Raw genomic sequence first — 22,881 nt, forward strand, 5'->3', positions numbered from 1 at the left:
TAAAAGCTATATCATTATACAATCATCTTCAAGAAACATGACAACTGGAACACAATTCTACAGTTTCAGATACTTCCCTCTACCTACTGTAATACACTGAAAAGGGGATATCTATATAATACGTAAGTATAACTTCCAGGGTAACCTCTTGACTCATTTGAAATCTCTCATCCACTGACACTTTATTTTGTCTCATTTCTCTCTTCCCCCTTTTGGTTGAGAAGATTTTCTCAATTCCTTGATGCTGAGTCCCAGCTCATCCCAGAATTTCTGTCCCATGTTGCCAGGGAGTTTTATACCTCTGGGAGTCATGTCCCATGTAGAGAGGGGAGGCCAGTGAGGTTGCTTGCCATGTTGGCTTAGAGAGAGAGCCCACATCTGAGCAACAAAAGAGGTTCTCTGGGGTAACTCTTAGGCATAATTTTAGGTAGGCTTAGCCTATCCTTTGCAGGCATAAGTTTCATAGGGTCAAACCCCAAGATTGATGGCTCAGCCTATTGATTTGGTTGTCCCCACTGCTTGCGAGAATATTAGGAATTCTCCAAATGGGGGAGTTGAATATTTCCCCCTTTCTCCCCATTTTTCCCAAGGGGACTTTGCAAATACTTCTTTATCAATAGTGCATATCACTCTGGGATTTATTGGGGCATCACACTAACTTGGACAAACCAACAGAATCTCATGTCCTAGTCAAGGTTAAAGGTACTTATGGTGTTCAATTAAACTGACCATACAAGTTAAATTAAGAAAGGCACTAATCAAAATATAAATTTTGGGTGCAATCAATTTTGACATGATTTTAATTTACAGCAAATATTCACAGGTCGTCCCAAACAAAGACAGAGAAACAGGAGCAGTGACACGTGGGAAATAGGGTTGGGCCAGGGTTGCAGCAGGGTGGGCAGTGGGCAGTGGGCAGAGTAGGTAGAACTGGTGTGGAATATTGAAAAGGCACTATACTGGCTTCCCACTCTTGTCATAAAAACACCTCTGCAAGGAGTTGGTTCTATTAGCAGAAATCTACAATTAGCGAATCCTTGGAGCTTAGGCTCTGATTCCTCCCTGAGTGCTTTTAAACTCAATATTACAGAGTCTACAAAGCCTCTCCTGGGAACCAGTGTTGAAGGGAGGAGGGGCATGGAAATCAGGCTCTCTCCCTCCCTCCCTGCACAGTTGGTGGCCAGGCCCAGCTTCCTGGGTGTTGCTGAAGAGAATCAGCACACCCTGCTCAGACGTGTACCAGGGCGCCTTTTCTTGCTTGACTACTTCAGTCATTTGTTATCAAGAAAAAAAGCTCCCAATAAATTCATGTTTCTGCAAATTTCACCTTGCGCAGTCTTAAAGGCGATAAATTGCCCAAGGGCATCACACAGGACAGGTTGACGTCAAAGGCAGGTTGACTCAAGATCAAAACAGAACGGGATATGTTGGGAACTGCTGAATATTGCAGTTGTCCTAATAGAGCACACAGTTTAAGTGCAGTAAAAGAGATAGAAAGCACCTCTGTTTCTTATTGCACGAATCGTATTTGTTGTGGAACACTTAGAAAACACAGAAAGCAAAATTTAAGAAATAATCCCACCATATTTTAGTGCGCATCTTGTAAGTCTCCTTCCTTCCTTCCTTTCTTCCCTATTTCTTGAACTACAGGGCCCTTGGGGGTCCTTTCAGCATATGTGCTCCTCCCACTCCCGACTCTATCCCTCTCCTTTCCTACAGCATCCTCCATCTTTTCATGCCCTAGGATAATTTCAGGTGGGAGTTATCTACACAAGGTAGGTGGGTGGGAGACCAAGCAAAGCCTCCCTGTGAAAGTATCCTTGCAAAAGGAGAAGGAAAGTCCTCATGGGACTCCTAAGGGAAGGCTGGCTGGGATAACCCAGAGCTCAGCTAAAAGACAGATGTGCATTGAGAGACGCTCGTGACCCTTTACGTGCTAATGCCACTGCTACTTAGCCAGTGGCATAGTGTGACATCTATCCCCAGCAGCCAACACAGGACTTGCCATGGGCCACATTGGCAGGAAGATTTTTGCTTTCTTCTTGATGTTTAACATGCACACAGCAAAGAGCATTTATCTTAACTTATCTTCAGCTTACTGAAGTTTTACATATATGTTCACCTATGTGACCACATCCAAGTTCAAGATATAAAACATTTGCAGAACCCTGGAAGTTTTCCTTGCTCCTTCTCAGTCAATATCCACTCTTCTTGCATCCCTTCTCCATAAAGGTAAACACTATTTTGACTTTTATCAACAGGCATTCTTTTACATCTGACTTCTTTTGTACAATATAATGTCTGTGAGTTTCACCTGTGTCATTTGTTGGTCAATATGTTGGACATATTATTTTATCAATATTTTGTTGTACCCAAAATGGAATTCTCTTGTGCACATTTTTTTTTATAACTGGTCTTTTCACTTAACAATATATTAGCAACATTTTTCCATGTCATTAACATTCTTCCACTCTATATTTTTTAAAGTCTGTGTAATGTCCCATTTCATGTATGTGAATTTCCTTTAAACAGTCCTCAATAGATGAACATCAGGTAATTTCCTTTTTAAAAATGTTAGAAGCAATAATTTCCTGGTCATCCTTGCAATTAAATGCTTATGAACATTCTTTATTATTCCTTGAGTTGGAATCACTAGGCCAATGATCATACACATTTTAAAAGCTTTGTTATCCAGAAAGACTGTACTAATTTTATATTATCAGCAGCATTGGATGACAGTGTCTCTACTTATTCAAATCTTTACCATCACTGGGCATTATCTTTTCAGTCTTCATCATGCAATAGATGAAAATGCATTGTTCTAAAAAATAATAGTAATAAAAGGTGAAAAAAACTTTCAAAGTGCATCTTGTTTTAATTTACATTTCTTTAGTTACCAATTGGGCCAAACACTTTTACATATATTTATTCATCACTTATTCTTCTGTCTTTCAACTTGTTGCCTGAGTCAGGCAGGGTTCAGTTTTAAATAACAGAAATGAATCTTCCTATTTGAAGGAGAAAGAACTTTCATATAGGGAATTAGCTGCTTACAAAGTCACTGGAAGGGCTGGAGAAGCAAGATCTCTACTGAGTTTTCAGAAAAGACTCTGAGAACAACATCCCTGAACTGGCACAACAGGAGAGCTGCTGCTTCTGCCCCAATCAACTTCTTTCTAGATAGCGGGCAACTGCTGCCACAACTTTGACACTTGAATCATGCTAGGTCTGCTAGAGCCACTCCTGTGCCGTGCTCCCAGAATGCACCCAGCTATTAATTATAAGGGGGCTCTGCTAATTCTGCCACCCAAGCAAACAGACAGCAACAACAACAAAAAAGTGAAAACAACTTATAGACAAAGCATCTACAAACATTCAGACGTAACAAACCTACTTTTAAATACTTATTTGAGGTCAGAAGAATGCCAAGGGAATTCTGAGGGGTTACAATGGAGAGGAAACTAGAAACTGGAGTAGGAATCTCCTACTGAAGCTGTTGCCATGCTGAGGGGTATTTGCCAATCTTGGTAACCTAGATGCTTGGTTGGCCATGTGGGCTTGGGAGACAAGGCCTGGGGGAGACCTATGCAAATCAGGGAGTTGAAACGGAGAACTCCAAATAGCGTCAAGACCCTCAATGTGCTATATCCTTATAGGCAATGGTACAACTATAATAATATTCTCTCATCAGTTATAACAAAGGTAGCGCACTAATGCAAAATGTTAAAAATAATAGCAGGTACATGGGAACTCTGTATTTTCTTCTTGATCTTTTTGTAAACCTACAACTTCTCTAATTAAAAAAAAGTCTATAACCTCAGGGAAAGTATGGACTGAAAAAAAATCTGTCTTTCAGTCAAAAGAAATAATAAGGACATTTGTCTTTGCCTGAGCTCTAGGTAGAAAAAAGAAAATATTTTCCAAGAATTTGTAACCACACATCTCCACTTGTATGGGTTTGGAGTTTGGGGTTTGAAGCTATACTAAGTGGTTTTAGGAATTCATTTTATAATTGTGAGTTGGTAGCAAAGCTGGACATTAGACAGAAGCAAGGGAGATACTTTTTGGAAGGTGTTTCAGTTTGCTAAAACTGCCAGAATGCATTATACCAGAAATGGGTTGGCTTTTACCATGGGGATTTATTAATTTACGAGTTTACAATTCTAAGGTCATGAAAATGTCCCAAATAAGGTATCAACAAGATGATAACTTCTCTGAAGACAGGCTGCTGGTATCCAGGGTTCCTCTGTCTGATGACAAGGCACATGGCTGGTGTCTGCTGGTTCTTCGCTCCCAGGTTTGGCTGTTTTCAGCTTCTGGTACAGTGCCTTCCTCTCTGAGCTTCTCTGGGGAGTTTTTCTGTCTCTAAGCTCTCTGGCTTTTTTCCTGTCTTTTATTCTCTCATAAAGGACTTCAGTAGAAGGATTAAGACTGTTATGGGCTGGGTCACATCTTAACTGAAATAACCTAACCAAAACGTTCCACCTACAATAGGTCTGCATCCACAGGAATGGATTAAAAGAACATGGCATAACAGCTTCAAACTACCAGAGGGACATAGCCTCAATACAAGCCTTAGAGTATTCCCACAGAAAACCCCAGCTCTCAATATGAAATTTGAAAACCATATGAAGAAATAAGCCACCATAAATGAAAGAAGGCTAAAACTCTTAAAAACCTAAGACTTTATCAATTGCAGAATACAAGACAAGTATGCCTAAAATGTTTGATTAAAAATACATTTAATCAATTAATGTAATACACCATATCAACAAATCAAAGCAGAAAAATCACATAATCATCTCAATTGATGCAGAGAAGGCATTTGACAAGATTCAACATCCTTTCCTGTTGAAAACACTTCAAATGATAGGAATACAAGGGAACTTCCTTAAAATGATAGAGGGAATATATGAAAAACCCACAGCTAATATCATCCTCAATGGGGAAAAATTGAAAACCTTCCCCCTAAGATCAGGAACAAGACAAGGATGTCCATTATCACCACTATTATTCAACATTGTGTTGGAGGTTCTAGCCAGAGCAATTAGACAAGAAAAAGAAATACAAGGCATCAAAATTGGAAAGGAAGAAGTAAAACTATCACTGTTTGCAGACGATATGATACTATACGTCGAAAACCCGGAAAAATCCACAACAAAACTACTAGAGCTAATAAATGAGTACGGCAAAGTAGCAGGTTACAAGATCAACATTCAAAAATCTGTAGCGTTTCTGTACACTAGCAATGAACAAGCTGAGGGGGAAATCAAGAAACGAATTCCATTTACAATTGCAACTAAAAAAATAAAGTACTTAGGAATAAATTTAACTAAAGAGACAAAAGACCTATACAAAGAAAACTACGAAAAACTGTTAAAAGAAATCACAGAAGACCTAAATAGATGGAAGGGCATACCGTGTTCATGGATTGGAAGACTAAATATAGTTAAGATGTCAATCCTACCTAAATTGATTTACAGATTCAATGCAATACCAATCAAAACCCCAACAACTTATTTTTCGGAAATAGAAAAACCAATAAGCAAATTTATCTGGAAGGGCAGGGTGCCCCGAATTGCTAAAAGTATCTTGAGGAAAAAAAACGAAGCTGGAGGTCTCACACTGCCGGACTTTAAGGCATATTATGAAGCCACAGTGGTCAAAACAGCATGGTATTGGCATAAAGATAGATATATCGACCAATGGAATCGAATAGAGTGCTCAGATATAGACCCTCTCATCTATGGACATTTGATCTTTGATAAGGCAGTCAAGCCAATTCACCTGGGACAGAACAGTCTCTTCAATAAATGGTGCTTAGAGAACTGGATATCCATATGCAAAAGAATGAAAGAGGACCCGTATCTCACACCCTACACAAAAGTTAACTCAAAATGGATCAAAGATCTAAACATTAGGTCTAAGACCATAAAACAGTTAGAGGAAAATGTAGGGAGATATCTTATGAAACTTACAATTGGAGGCGGTTTTATGGACCTTAAACCTAAAACAAGAGGACTGAAGAAAGAAAGAAAGAAATGGGAGCTCCTCAAAATTAAACACTTTTGTGCATCAAAGAACTTCATCAAGAAAGTAGAAAGACAGCCTACACAATGGGAGACAATATTTGGAAACGACATATCAGATAAAGGTCTAGTATCCAGAATTTATAAAGAGATTGTTCAACTCAACAACAAAAAGACAGCCAACCCAATTACAAAATGGGAAAAAGACTTGAACAGACACCTCTCAGAAGAAGAAATACAAATGGCCAAAAGGCACATGAAGAGATGCTCAATGTCCCTGGCCATTAGAGAAATGCAAATCAAAACCACAATGAGATATCATCTCACACCCACCAGAATGGCCATTATCAACAAAACAAAAAATGACAAGTGCTGGAGAGGATGCGGAGAAAGAGGCACACTCATCCACTGTTGGTGGGAATGTCAAATGGTGCAACCACTGTGGAAGGCAGTTTGGCGGTTCCTCAAAAAACTGAATATAGAATTGCCATATGACCCAGCAATACCATTGCTAGTTATCTACTCAGAGGACTTAAGGGCAAAGACACAAATGGACATTTGCACACCAATGTTTATAGCAGCATTATTTACAATTGCAAAGAGATGGAAACAGCCAAAATGTCCATCAACAGACGAGTGGCTAAACAAACTGTGGTATATACATACGATGGAATATTATGCAGCTTTAAGACAGAATAAACTTATGAAGCATGTAATAACATGGATGGACCTAGAGAACATTATGCTGAGTGAGACTAGCCAAAAACTAAAGGACAAATACTGTATGGTCCCACTGATGTGAACCGACATTCGAGAATAAACTTGGAATATGTCATTGGTAACAGAGACCATCAGGAGTTAGAAACAGGGTAAGATAATGGGTAATTGGAGCTGAAGGGATACAGACTGTGCAACAGGACTAGATAGAAAAACTCAAAAATGGACAACACAATACTACCTAATTGTAATGTAATTATGTTAAAACACTGAATGAAGCTGCATCTGAGCTATAGTTTTTTCTTTGTTTGTTTGTTTTTTATATGTATTTTTTGTATTTTTTATTTTTATTTTTTCTCTATATTATCATTTTATTTCTTTTTCTGTTGTCTTGCTATTTCTTTTTCTAAATCGATGCAAATGTACTAAGAAATGATGAACATACATCTATGTGATGATATTAAGAATTACTGATTGCATATGTAGAATGGAATGATTTCTAAATGTTGTGTTAGTTAATTTTTTTTTAATTAATAAAAAAAAAAAATTCAGAGTAGGGTGCCCAGATAGATAGCTCAGTGATTAGAATGCCCACCTTCCATGCAGGAGACCTGAGTTCAATTCCTGGAGCCTGCCCATGCAAAAAAAAAAAAAAAAAAAAAAAAAAAAGGTCTTTGAGGACAATATGTTGAGTGAAATAAACCAGTAACAAAAAGACAAATATAACTCCTCACTAACATGGACTAACTATAATGTGCAAACTCTGAGAATTGAATTCAAGAGCACAAGTTATCAGGTGAAGGCCTATTGTAAAGATTCCTAGACTGTAAGCTCTTACAGCAGTCACATGTATTCCAGAGTTATAACTGTTATTTCTAAATTCTGAGATTCTGAGCTCTTTGTGTATAATCTGGCTGTTCTCTGAAACTTTGGTTATGTGTGTAAGCCTCAGAGCTAGTTTTGCAGCTATGGAAGTCAGCATTACCCCACACAGCAATTGTTCAAAACACTGAAGAAGAGGTCAAACTCCAATTAGAAATAAGAATGAAGCTGGTCTGGGTAAGACTAAGGTAAATCAGACTAAAGGGTAAAGGGTGATACTGACTGTATTTTAAAACTTTAACTTCTGTGTGAGACCTGGGGAACTGATGTTTATTTGGTGCAAAATTTGTATTTTCAGTAGCACACTATCATTTTAACTTGTATGGTAAGCTTATTTGAACAGCATAATTACATGGAACTATGAATAAGAAGTGAGATCTTGTTGGTTTATAAAGGTTGGTATGATGTCCTAATACATCCCAGAGTACCTGGGCAGAAGATTAAACAGTATTTGTAAAGTCTGCTTGAGGGACTGGGGTAAAAGGCTACAAATACTAAACTTGCTCATGTAGGGAATACCTAATATTCTTGTAATCATTGGGAATGCCAATTTGATGGGCCAGGCCCTTAATCTTGAGCCTTATCCATATTAAACTTATTCCTGCAGAGAAGAAGCTAAACCTACTTATGATTATGCCTAAGAGTCATGACAAAGAACCTCTTTTGTTTCTCAGATATGGCCTTTCTCTCTCTAAGCCAACTCCACAGGTGAACCCATTTCCCTCCCCATTATGTGGGACATGACTCCCAGGCATGTAACTCTCCCTGGCAAAGTGGGACCTGACTCAATAGCCTTGATTCTTGAAGATGAGTGAGTAACTATAGAGCTTGTAAGGTATATCTATGTGAGTCTGAAAACCTTGGGACTGACACTCCATTTGTCCAGTGTATGGACAGATGAGTAAGAAAAAAAAGACAAAAATAAATAAACAATGTGGGGACGGGAGATGGGATGTTATGGGCATTATTTTTAATTTTAATTCTTCTGTTTATTTTTAAAATGTTTTAGAGTAATGAAAATGTTCAAAAATTGATTGTGATGATAAATACATAGCTATATAATACTGTGAACCACTGTTTATACACTTTGGATGATTATTTGGTATGTGAATATATATCTCAATAATAAGAACAAAATATGTATGCATGTGGCCCTGCCCTGATCAACTTGATGGAACGAGATGTGTCAGGGCTCTGTCTCCCCTCAGAAGCTTTGAAAAACCAGCAAGAACTGATAGAAACACTTTTCTCAACGCTCCAGAAAACAGTTAAAAGACTGCAATAAAAGGAGAGCACCAAATCAAGAAAAAGACTACTTAAAAGTGATAGACTCTCATGGTGTACTGGATGGTTTCTCCCATACTCCTTACTAAACCAGCCCATACTCCCAGTGAAGATCCCTGGTCCTGGTTCTGGAGGGAGCAGAATAACCATTGTGCAAAAACTGGCAGCATATATGTCTGATCTAGTCTATCTGGGGGGCCTGAAAGACTCACTGCTCCAGAATTTGCCCTTTATGTAGAAGGCAACTCATAGAGATCTTCTACAGAATGCATAGGAACAGCAGTTGAGCAGCTGTGTGGGCCCAGGGATTTCTGGCTGTAGAACATACAGTGCAATGCCCAGGACCAAGAGGAAAAAACTATTTTCTAGGGAACAGGGAACATTCATATCTATGTAAGTGGAGGAATTCATAGGACCACATATACATGCCCAAGAAAAGGCAAGTGCACAGAAAGGATCAGAGCAGCCCCTACACTTTGGCCTTGAGCTATTCTCTAAACTCACTGAATGGATAAGCTCTAAAGGAGAGTGTTTGCAAAGATCAATCTGAAAATATTGGGAAAGATTTTCTTTTTTGTTGTTGTTGTTGTTAGTTCCTGGCATTCAAGGAAAGCTCTGTCATAACATTAGCTGGATATAGGCTTAAGGGATAGATGTTTCAGAGTCTAAATTCCAATGATAATATGGAATGTCAAACTGTCCAAGTGTCAACACAAGATGCCAAAGCATAAAAAGAAAGAGGAAATGATGACCTAGGTAAAGGAGAAATTTAAGGCATTAGAAATCATTCATGAGGGGACCCAGACATGGGATATACCAGACAAGGACTTTACAAAGATAGTTCTAAATATGTTCAGAGAGCTAAAGAGAAATATGGATAAAGAATGAAAGGAAATCAGGAAAATGATAGATTAACACAATGAATTTATCAACAGAGAGGTGGAAATTATGAAAAGGAACCAAACAGAGCCAAAGACCACAGTACCAGGGATTTGAAACTCTCTAAAGGGGATCAACAACAGATTGGAGTTGGTAGAAGAAAGAATCAGTGAATTTGAAAATATGACAATTGAAATCACTCAGCCTGAGAAGCAGAAAGAAGAAAGAATGAAGAAAAGCAAACGGAGCCTGAGAAACCTATATGACAACATCAAGCATATCAATATATGCATTGTGGGAGTCCCAGAAGGAGAGGAAAGAAAGAGACAGAGAATATTCAAGGAAATAATGGCTGAAACTTCCCAAATTTAATGAAAGACATATATATATATATATACATATCCAAGATGCTCAATGAGCTCCAAACAGGATAAACTGAAATAGACCCACACTGCTTCATAATATAATCAAACTGTTGAATGTCAAAGGTGAAGATAGACTTCTGACAGCCACAAGAGAGAAGCAACATATCAGGTACAAGGAAGCTTCAATAATATTAATGCTAAGTTCTGATCAGAAACTATGGAGGCAAAAAGGCAGTGGGAAGACATATTTTAAGTGCTGAAAGTAAAAAACTGCTAACCCCAAATACTATACCCAGCCAAACTGTCTTTCAAAAATAAGAAATTAAGACACTTGTGGGTAAACAAAAGCTGAGGGAGTTCATCACCACTAAATTATCCTACAGGAGATGCTAAAGAGCGTGCTGAAGGTTGAAAGGAAAGAACAATAGATAGTAGATCAACACTACATGAAAAAATAATGGTCACCAGTAAGAATAATAACAGGGGTAAATATAAATGCCAGCACCGTTGTGTTTTTGCTTTTAACTCTTCTTTTCATTTTCTACAGATCTAAGAGGCAAATGCACAAAATGTAATGAGAAATCAGTAGTTTTGGAATCATAATATATAAGCATGTAATTAGTGAAAGAACTACATAATGTGTGGGGGAATGAAGGGGTAAAGTAACATAGTTTGTATATACTATTGAAGTTAAGTTGGTATCAAATCAAAGAGATTGTTATAAATTTAGTATGTCAATTTGAAGCCCCATGGTAAGTACAAAGAAAACATTGGAGAAAATTTCTGCTATTGGAGACAGAAATTAGAATATAAATTGCCAGGGGAAGGAACAGGGAGCAGGGGAATGCGGAGTTAATGCATAATGTGTGTGGGGTTCTGTTTGGGGAGATAGAAAAATTTTAGTAATGGAAAGTAGCAGCATACTGCAACACTATAAATATTAGTAATCCCACTGAGTTGTATGCTTTGGAGTGGTTGAGATGGGAATGTTTATGTTGTATATATGTTCCACAAATTTTAAAAAAGAATGAGCAGTGAAAGAGACAATGACAATTAAATGCAATATGTGCTCCTGGAAATTATCCAATAATGGAGGAGAAAAAGCCAAAAAAGACAATTTGAGGATATATGAAAAATTGGAATATAGACTAAACTTTACATCAATGCTAAATTTCTTGAACTTGGTAAGCAGTTACAGTATATACATAGGCGCATAAAATTATTCTTAGGAAATGTACATGGTAATATATTAAGTGCTCAAAGAGCTTGTTGTATACAGTCTATACCTGAGTATCCAGGAAATAAATAGATGGATGGATTGATAGACTGAAAGAATGTTGAGGCAAATGTGGCAAAAATTGATGGATCTGGATAATTGGGGAGATAATGGAACGTTGGAATCCTCTCTATGGGGCTTGCATTATTTTTGTAACTGTCTGTATTAGTCAGGATTCTCTATGGAAACAGAATCATTAGGAGATATTTCTAAATATTATGAGAATATTTATATATTTCATAAATATAAATATATTTATAAGAATTCTCTCACATTGGGGATGGGAAAGTCCAACATTCATAGGGCAAGTTCATAGGGCAAGTCACAAGCTGGGAACTCCAATTAAGATTTTCCATGAATTTGCTGGGAGCAGCTGGCTGGTTAATATAGAGAAGGAAATTCTCTTTTCTGACTGCTGAAATCATCACTTCTTCTTTTAAAACCTTCAACTGATTGGATGAGACTTTTCCTTATTGAAGACAATCTCTTTAGATGATTGTAGATGTAATCAACCATAGATACAATCAACTTATGATGATTTAAGTCCTCAAAATATCCTCATGGTAAAAATCAGACCAGTGTTTTCTTGCCCAAACAATTGGACACCAAATCCTGGCCAAGTTGACATGTAAATATATTTTAATGAATTAAACAAATTGACCATTATATTGTCCTGTAAGTTTGGCATTTGTCTGACAAGTATGAAAGTATTTTAAAATAAAAAGTTAAGAAATATATACAAGAAAGGAACAAAATATATTATATATATTATCATAATAGTATATGTATGAAATATTACATAGATTTAAGTGCATATACCTCACTAAATTTTCATAATTTAAATGTCTGTTTAACTAGCACTCGTAAAAAGAAATAGAACCCCCTCGCCAAGTGTCCAGTCATTACCCTCCCCTCATCCTCCTATGAGTAATTACTATCCTAATTACTAATAGCATGGATTAGTTATAAGCAGATTTTTAAAAACACAAATCAGAAGAACTTCTAAGAAGTAAAAAGCATAATAAATGAAATAAAAAGAAAATCCAATGAATGTGTTAAATATTAGATTTGACACAGCTAAAGAAATAATTTCATATGTAATTAACTGTATTAGAGCTGAAGGATTTTCCCCAGAACATAGCAGAGAGACAAAAAGATGGGATGGTGGAAGGAGTTAGGAGATGGAGTGGACAGAATGAGGAGATCTAACATTTTTCTAATAAAACTTCCATAAAAACAGAAGAGAACAGATGAAAGATGATTTCGACAAGGTAAATAAATGTTGGGGAATGTGATGGTTAGGTTCTGATGTCAGCTTGGCCAGGTGATGTGCCCCGTTGTCTGGTCAGGCAAGCACCAGCCTGACCGTTGCTGCAAGGATATTTCCTGGCTGGCTGATAAACCAGAAGGCTGGTGTATTAAGTCATCAGTCAGTTGATTGCGACTGTAGAAGATTACATCTATGATCAACTAAGGGCATGTTTCCTGCAAATGAGACAATCTACTCAGTTGGATTTGATCCAATCAGTTGAAGACTTTTAGGAGAAAAGAGAGAATTTTCACATTTTCAACCAGCAAGCCTCTCCTGTGGAGTTTGTTGAGACCCTTCTTTGGAGTTTCCAGCATTGTTTCTTGCCCTCTGGTTTTGGGACTCTTGCATTCCCATGGTTACATGAGATACCTTTGTAAATCTCATATTTGCAGATATCTCTTGTTGGTTCCATTTCTCTAGAGAAATCTGACTAATACAGGGACAAATTTCATGTCCCCCACAAAGAAATGTTTTGGTCCCAATCCCTGGTCCCAGGGATGTGAACCCATTTGAAAATAGAACCTTGGAAGATGTTATTAGTTAAGGTGTGCCCAAACTGAATGAAGTCAGCTCTTAATAATCCAATTCTGAAGTCCTTATAAGTAAAGAAAATTAGACACAGAAGGAGAAGCTATGGGAGCAGCCTGAAGCTGGAAGTCAGTGAACCTGGAAGAGAAAGGACAAGATACTACCATTTGTATTGCCATATAACAGAAAAGCCAAGGAACCCCCAATACTGCTGACCAACCAGAAGATACTGACTTTGGAAGGAAGCAAGGCTTCCAACTTCTGAAACCTTAGCCAATAAATTGTTAAGCCAACCTGCTGTATGGTATTTTTTTTAGCAGCAAAGAAACGTAAACATAATGTCTGAGAATTTTCCAGAATTGCTGAAAGTTATGAATCCTCAGGTTCAGGAATAATAGTGAATCCCGAGCAGAATGAGTAAGACAAGCAAACAAAGAGGTGAATGAACACCTTGGACTAGCATGGTGATACTGAGAACATTGAATGAAAAGAGAAGTATATGAAGCCAGAGGGAAGAGCAGATGACATATGAAGCCAGAGGGAAGAGCAGATGACTTATGAAGGTACAGTAGTAAAATTAACAGCAGATTTTCAAAGGTAACAACAGAAGCCAGAGTTATTAGGGAAGTAATACTTTCAAAATGCTGAGACAAAATAACCATGAATGTAGAATTATATATCCAGCTAAATTATCACTCAAGAATAAGGGTGAGAGAAAACAAAAAGACATTTTTTATACCAAAATAAAAACAAATACAGACGCTCAAATACAAAAATAAATGAACAACAAAGCAAACGATGGCAACAATAAATCTTCTGCATCTACTACCAATAGATTCTCACTGAAGGAACTTCTAAAGAATGTGTTTCATATAGAAGAAAAATTATTCTGAAGGCAGCTTAGAAGCGTAAGAAAGAATGGTGAGCAAATAAATTGGTAAATATTTGGGAAAATCCTAACAAACCTCAACCTAAAAACAGTAACAGTATATGATTTGGGAGTTAAAAAAAGAAAGCAGACTCAAAATCTTGTACCACAAAAGATAGGTATGATGGGAGAGGGAAAATTAGAGTTAAAATATTCTAAGGCTCTAATATGTTTTTAGGATGGATGGCAAAGATATTGAATAATTTTAACCTTTGTTAATTATGATTATTAAAAATTGAAGGCTAACTACTAAAAGAATAGAACTAGGGCAGTGTTTCCTGAAGTGGGATCTCCTGACCAACTGTATTAGCTGAGAACTTGTAGAAATGCAAATTTTTGGACCATAGTTTTGGATGGAGAAGAGCAGTGCGCATTATAACAAGCCCAGCAGGTAATTCTGGTACATGCTGACATTTGAGAACTACACAAAATATGCATTTTGAAACCAGGGGCAGGGGTGGAACCCAACTAAATTAAAACCCTCATTCAACCCCAAATAAGGCAGAGAAGGAGGAAAAAAGTATAGTGTAGAATGGATAAGTAGGATAAAAGAGATAATGAAATAGGAAATAATTAAAAATACCTAACAGTCGTAATAATGAATGTTGATGGACCCAAAATGCCTCTTAAAAGAGATTGTCAGATTGATTTTTGAGAAATCTACATTGAGGCGGTTTACAAGAGACAACAAAAGGTTGAAAGTTAAATCATGAAAAATATATACCAGGCAAACAGAAAGACACAATTTCGTAAACATGTCATTTCTCCCCAGATTCTTCTATAAATTCAAATAAACTCTAATCAAGACCAAAACCAGGTTTTTCACAGAAAATCCTTCAAGAAATGAGGATTCCACATTTCTTGGCAAAGTGCCAAGTATAACTAGTTTTGAAGGAACACAAGGCTTAGGAATTGCCCTACCAGATATAATTATTTATTGTAAAGCTCTAGCAATTCAGTGTGAAATTGGTGAGGGCATAGATAAATAGAATAATGGTTTAGAGTGGAGAGTACAGAAAATTACCCATGGATACATGAGAAGTTGATAAGCATCAGAGAAGCATGGAAGATTAGAGGAGAAAGAATAATGCTCTGGCAATTGTTATTCATATGGCAAAAAATAAGGTTGAATCTTCACACCATAAATAAAATGCAATTCCAGGGTGAATTAAAGATCTAAATAGTAAAGACAAAACTTCTAACTTTTAGCAGAAAATGCTTATGACTTCAGGTTAGGGAAAGATTTCTTACTAGTCACAAAATGCATAAGACCGATACATTTACTTATATTAAATTTTACCACCAGTAACAAAAATTAAAAGATAGACCATTAACTGTAAGAAGGTATTTGTAATGTATTTTACTTACAAAGATTAGTATCAGATTTTATGAAGGGTAGTATCCAGAGTACCTGATAAACTCCTAATATTAATAGAAAAAAACAAACAATGATAGAAGAGATAGGCAACTCACTGAAGAAGAAATCAAAATGTCAAATAAACATATGAAAAGTTACTAGTAATCAGTAAAATGAACATTAAAACCACAACAAGATATCATTTCACACCTTCCCGAGTGGCAAAACTTCAAAATCTTCTGACAATCACAAGTGCTGGTGGGAGCATGAGGCAATGGGAATTGTGCTAGTGGGAGTGTAAACTGCTATAACCACTTTCTATAGCAATTTGGCAATAGCTAATGAAGTTGTAAATACACATACCATAAGATCGAGTGTTTCCTCTTTTAGGTTTGTATCCTAGACAAACCCTTGTACCTGACAAGGAGATAGGTACAGGAATATCTAAAATCTTCATAAAAGAAGAAAATTGGAAACAGACAAAATGGCCCCCCATCAAAAGAATGGATAAATTGGCATACCTTCAGATAATGGAATGCTAAAAGGCAATGAAAACAAATGAGCTAGAGCTAACGTGGTCAACATGGATAAATCTCACAGTGCTGAGTGAAAAACATGACGTTGCAAAAGTTTACATATGGTATACCAGTGCCAGCTTCAGACTGGGGCAAGTGGAGCTCCTGTCCTGGGCCCTATGTCTTGGGAGTCTATACACTTTGGAGCACCTTCCTTGAAATCATCCACGTTCCCCTCCAATGCCTGGGACCAGCTGAAGCTGGCAACTCTCAGGGCAGGGTCTCTGGAGCCTGGACAGGGACCCATATGGGTCCCCCTTTTTTCCTCAACTCCTCCCTCGTGCATGGGTTGACCAGATGCCCTGTGCAGCTCTGGCTTGTATCTTGTGTGCCAAGGCAGACCTAGGTTCCAGGAAGGGCCGTAAACAGATTGCGCATGCTGGCAGGTGCAGTATTTCTTTCATGGCAGAGTGCAAGAGTAGACTGCTAACACACTGTTTTGGGCAACACAGATTGTTTATGTAGACAGGAGGCCTGCAAAAACCATTTGCCCAGCGCCTCACACATCTTTGGGTAGCCATTCATATAAAACTTGAAAACATAAAATAATACCTAAATCGTGTTTAGCAATATATACATATGTAGTAAAAGTACAAAGAAGTCCATTGAAATGAGGCCACTGAATTCAAGACAAGAGTTGCTTCTTAAATGGAGGGAGGAGAATGTGATAAAGGGGTTACCCTAGGACAGTATCTGTAGTTTAATTTCTTAAGCTGGATGCTGGGGAGCCAAAGGTGTTGATTGTATTACTGCCGACACCCTCGTGTATGCTTGAAATGTTTTATTTTTTTTTAAGGAAGAATGAAAAGAAGCCAGTTGAGCTTCTCTTTGCCTTTGCAGATCCTGGAAGGTGGAGGGGTGTGGGTTGCAGAGGTGCTGGGGGAGCCCAGAGGCATTGTCCCATTAGCCATGGCAGTGTTGGTGAGCCTCTGGCTTTTCCCCTGAAAGGATACCCCCTTCCCCATACTTTCCTTTTATTTTAGCAATTTATGTTTAAATAGATGCTTTTGTGACTCACTGGTGCTTTTGTTAGTCCTTACACCAGCAGATACTTGTTAAAACACTTAAATCTTGCAAATGGAAAAAAAAAATTCCACAATAAACTGAAGTTTAAAAGTCATCCAAAATCCTGAGTCTTGGACAAGACTGGTTAAACATCGTCCCATGTTGAAACTTGTTATTTTAGGTTCGACCTAAGAAAATGTTATTGTTTTGATATGAATCTTTAGTATTTAAATGTAGGAGTTTGTATCTGGCGATTCTTTTTGGTTTCCCTGTGATAAATGATACCCGCAAAGGGGAGAAGCCCAGGGGAGATAAATAAATCATAATGGGAAACAGGCGCTCGCTAAGTTCCCTTCTGGAAGTGACACCTCCCTATATTACAAACATTTTCTTCTATGTGTGGTTTCAGTTCCAGGCCAAACCAGTTCTACAGCATGCTTTTGTACCTTTCCAGAGACTGATCTGAATCAGCCTGCCCTGGCTTTAAAATCCACTTAATTCTTTCATTACTTAAAAGCCTCTTTCTTTGGAAAGCCTTTGAGTGAGTCATAAAATTAACATCTAAAAAGACAGAGCTGAGACCGAACCCGGGAGAGCAAGAGATATTTGCCCAATAACACCACAGTTGAACCTCCTCAGGGCGGTTTGATGTGGGGAGGGGCGCTGCCGGTGGGAGGAGGGGCGCCCCGGTAGTGCAGGTCCCTAGGCAGGAACAGTCGCATCTTGGCCCTGAGCCCCGAACTCTCCTTCTCTCCTCCCTCTCTGTCCCCTACCTTCCCCCACAATTCTCGCCGAAAATGGGCAGCTGATTAGAGAGCAAACCTCCCTTCCTACTTGATGTTCTCTCCTTTCTTTAGCTCAGTTCTCAGCAGCTGCCAGCAAATGTTTCAAAAAGAATAGGGGAAGCCTGTTTTAATTACTGTCACTTCTCTGAATGTTTGATCTCTTCAGTTAGATGCAAAAGATTTTTGAATTTACACTTTCAGTTCTATTTCACCCCTGTTCTGTGAAATGCTAGACTCTGTGTATTTTTTTTTTCTTTCCTTAATGAACAAGGAAAGGTTGGCTTTAGGAAACGCGTTCCAAGTATTTTATTAACCAGGGCTTAGTTTAGCATTCAGGAATGCTGCCGTGACATTTTCCACTTTTTTGCTTTTGCCCTAGATTTTTCTTTACCTCTTTTGTCTCCTATATCTTTCTAAGCTCTGTGGAATTCTTTGAGAAGAGGGCTATGGGGACTGAGGAAAGTCTTTTCTTTAGTAATTTATCATTATCATAATTTCTGAGGATTGAGTTTCTTGCATATTTAACCCTTCATGGAAAATCTGAGCATATCTCCACCCTTAACAAAATTCAGGTAGGCTGATGGAAGAAAATCTGTTTCTTCCTTTCCCTGACATTGTTCTATATCATGGGTCTCTTTAAAGATTCTTGAAAAGAAATTTACATTATTCAGTGCTGGTGCAATACCAAAACAAACAAACAACCTGCTTTACAAGTAGGGGAGTTGGAGGGACAGGCGGTAGCCTCCTGTGGCCCCCTTGCCCCCGAGGTAGATGACTGTCAATGTTTGAATGTCTTAGTCACAAGTGGTTGCTTTCTAAAGACAAACAAACAAACTTCACACTAAGGGTCTGGGGAAATGGGATTTGTGAATCGGAAAGCCATCTCAAGGGCAAAATTGCGTTTATGGAGAATGTTTTCAGTGGACAGAATGCAAGTTGTAGAAGTGATGCATAGCGTGGGTGACTGCAGTTAATGACCCGTCAGCAAACCCTAACGATGTTCACAGGACATTCTTTGTCCATTTATGGGGTTGTCATACATGGCTGGACAGATTACACTTGCAAATTGACTATCGGATGCTGAAAGGCTGGAAAGGGACTTCAGAAGTATGAACAGGGGTTCTTTCTCCCAGCAAACGTAGTTGAAGCTAAGAAAACGGGGAAGGGTTGGGATGTGACAGTTCATGCCCTAGGAAGCTTGTAGTATTTTGTCGGCAGGTGAAGTTTGGACAAGTTCTCTGTTGTCTATCTTCTATTTTGGCCTTACAATGAAATTGCACATTGTGTGGGGTTATGAATGGTGACCTTTATTCCACAGCCCAGATTCTTGGAAGATGAGTCTGCCCTCCCTGTCTACACGTCCTCACCTTCCATTCATTCCTTTTGATTTCTGCCGTCATCCCACCACTGCACTGTTTTCCCCGACCCCCCCCCACACTCGGATATCCCCACAAATGTCCTCCTTGTCAGCTCCAGGGCTCCATCTGGAATCCTCTTCTAAGCACAGCTCTCAGCAGCATTTGATGCTGCGACCACCCCCTTCTTTAAATTCTGTTCCCTTGGTTGTGGTGACACAAGTGCTTGGGGTTTTCGTTTTATCTCGCTGGTTTCTAATTTCTCCATCTCCTTTGACCTTTCCTTGTAGATCGCTGGACTCCCTGGCTTTGGAGTCAAATGACTTGGGTTCAAACCCCGGCTCCTCCTTTCCACTGAGGCTTCATGCAAGTCAGACGATTTGTTTAAACCTTAGTGTCCTTCTCTGTGAAATGGGGATAAGATTCCGGATTGAGTCATACCCTGGAAAGCCACATTCATGTCCTAAGGCCCTATCCTGTGATATAAAAAGGATCTTTGAAAAAGATGTGATAAGTCAAGATGATGCCAAACTGAATCAGGGTGGGCTGTCACCCAATATGACTGGAGTCCTATAAGCAGGGAAATTTGGGCCCAGTGGTGGAGGCGGAGAATGAGCTACAGATTGTGGGCCAGCCACCACCAGGGTGCCACAGACTTCAGAGGAAGCATGGCCTGCCAGCTCCCTGATGTTGGACTTTTAGCCTCCAAATCTATGAGCCCGTAAATGCCTGGGGCTTGAGCCAGCTTATGTGGGATGCTCTGTTGCTGCAGTCCTGACACACTGGGACAGATAGCACAGTACCGATGTCATTTTGGGGAACATTGCTTGAGGCAAAGTGCCTTACTCACACTGTCTTATGGAGAAAGCACTTCATAAATGCTGAAGTCCTTCTCCTTTTCCCCAGTGTTCCAGCTACTCCATCCACTCCAACCAGTGGCCTCACCACTTCCGTGGCTTTGGAGCTCTTCCTTCTAACCCCACGTCCCTGCTTGTGGGGTACCTCCAGCACCAGGAATGTTCCAGACAGAGCAGATAAGGGATGATTCCTGTTTGTTTGTGCTTTGGCATCACAGGGTCCACACTATTTGATAAAAGAGAGTAATCCAGACCACCCAGGCTGCTGGTGAGGGCTGTGCTCTGGGTTTTCTGAGCAGAGACACTCAGTCTCAGGGCCTGAGCTGCATTTGCCGGGTGTGCACCGGTGACCCTGGAGGTTAGGAAAGGCACCTGTGTCCAATCCCAACCCTTCTTGAAGTCCATTCACTCCCCAGCACTTGTTAGAGCTAGGTCATTCTAGTTAGGGGAACAAGTGGATGTTGGGGGCTTACCCAACCACCTTTCAGCTGTATGCATTTTAACAGTTTTCTGTGCCTGTCTCCCACATTAAATTTCTGGGATGTGATGCAAATATAAATGTAGGAGGTATGGAGCTGAGGCCTAAGGGATGGCTTGCTGCTGTTGTTGTGTCAATTTGTACTGTAATTACCGCCCGGCTGGCTGACTTGGACAGTGTCATGTTCATGGGCTGAGGGCAGGAACTGCCTGTCTTCCACCCCATGCCATGTGACAAGTCACTATCCGGGGTTCCTGTCCCCCAGCCCCTGCCACGTGACAAGTCACTATCTCGGGTTCTTCCAAGCTGGCTCTCTGCTTTCCACTGTTGGGATCAACTGTCCATCCCAGCTTCTCTTAACATGCTGGCCATTTCTGGTGCTGGCTTTACAAACCCACGTCCCTGCTGTTCCTGGGCGCTGCCCTGCCCTCTCTATCATTCTCCTCTCTTCTCTTCAGTCCTAGCTCCTTGAGTCATGGCAGGAAAGGCAGGCATCTCATAGACATTGCCAGCCGGGACTGGTCCTTCTGTTCTCGTGGGGAGAGGTTTCCCTGTGCGGAGGCGGTGTGGACAGATTAGCTACTGCCTGCCAAGTGGGAACTTTGGGAAGTTCATGGTACCTGGTGTTCAGCTCCTTTTGGGCTTTACTACTGGTGGAGCTCTACATGGCTGAAAATGACAGGACAATTTACTGGAATGTTCACGTTTGCTTTGTTCTCTGGGAAATTTAAAGTAATGAAAAGGCAATCTTTCCTTTTCTTATTCCGGGAAAGGCATCCAGACCTTTAAATCCTCGAATCTAGATCAACAATTGCAGAATCCAATTCTTACAAGGGTTACATGGGTAATGTAAGTTTGTGGAGGGGCCCTAGCGAGCAACAGGGAATAGCGGAGACTGCAGCAAAACAGAGAACACGTACCTCACCTAAAGCTATTAGTCAGCCCCAGCCATTTATGGCTCTGGGAATGTCGGCCTGGTATGGCCAGACCACCTACGTTTTTAATAGAATATAGAAATTTGGTTTTTTAAATGTGAAATTTGCAGATTTTTAAGTGCTGGCAAGTAATACAAGCAGAGTGGGGCTTAACCCAGGATTTCGCCCCTAGGTATCCAGTTTGTAACATCTGGATTAGGGTCAGTACCCCCTATAGTTGGAAGGGAGGTCAGTTTTTAGGCTGAGGTTGTCTCCACAGCCCCTCTATCTCCATCACCAATTGTGAAGGAAGGAGGCTACTGTTTTGGAAGAGAAGAAGGGAGGGAAGCAAACCAGAGGATAGGTGGATGGCTTGAGTGTAGGCTTTTGGGGGTTTCCGCTGTAGGAGAGAACTATGTCCTGTTTGCCCATCATGTCTGGGGTGGGGTGCCTGAGTTGGGTGCCCTGCGAGAATTGCCAGACCCCCTTAGAAACTGTATCTTGGATCGTCATGCTTAAGATTAGCCAGGAAGAAGTGACACAGTCCACCTGGGTGAGGCCCATGTGGGCTGTAGGTAGGAGCCCTAGGTCTAAAACTCTTCCTCCAGCTCTCTGCAGGGTTTAGCCCAGGACTTCCTGCATGAGCCCCAAGGGGTTGGGGAGGCAAACCTCCAAAATACGGCTCAGACTGGTTTTTCTGCTAAGGTTGATGGCTCAGGGTCAAGCCAGACTGAATTGACTTAGAAAATAAAAAGATGTAAATATACTCTGGGCACTTTTATCTGTAGATCAGTGTGTATGTGTGTGCTTCATATTTCCTGGTTGGGACCCAGTTTAGAAGCCCAGGGGTTCTAAAGATGTGGCTGCCTGAGAGCCAGGGTTTTATTAGATATAGATTTTTTCCCTGTTAAAATAACCCTGGGTATATTATCAATTCTAGGGATTGGAGTTCTGTCTCACTTTCTCCAACTGAGATTTTAGGAAACTGGGCAGGTGCTCACTTTCCCTGTACAAATGCATCACTGACTAGTCTGCCCTCTGACACCTGAGCCTGTAAGTTCTTGCCACTCTGTCTTCATTCTAAGACCTCCTCTTCCCTTGACTAGGTCTTTCCTTATGATCTTCTAATGTTCAAAAGAAATTCTACCCCCAATTTTTCATTTTTTGGAATTTAGAGCCTTAGAAGCAGAGATTGTCTTTATTCTTCCTTAACTTGAAACCCTCCATGACTGAAATAAATTTGCTGTATTCTAATGCCATTTTGAGAATATATGCTCTTTAAAAATGCTATTTATTCAGAGAATAGACGAGGCCCAGAACACTACCCTGTTGTTGAAATGAAATGCACATTTCCT

General features: G+C 39.6%; 1 long non-coding RNA gene across 3 annotated transcripts in view; it reads left to right on the forward strand.

Annotated features, from left to right (window-relative positions):
• The window catches only part of LOC143674077 (uncharacterized), a 108,928-nt gene that overhangs the window by 80,425 nt on the left and 5,622 nt on the right, over positions 1-22,881 (forward strand). The gene's annotated exons all lie outside the window — the stretch shown is intronic.

Source organism: Tamandua tetradactyla, chromosome 2 (genome assembly GCF_023851605.1).
Source record: "Tamandua tetradactyla isolate mTamTet1 chromosome 2, mTamTet1.pri, whole genome shotgun sequence".
Classification (NCBI taxonomy): Eukaryota; Metazoa; Chordata; class Mammalia; order Pilosa; family Myrmecophagidae; genus Tamandua; species Tamandua tetradactyla.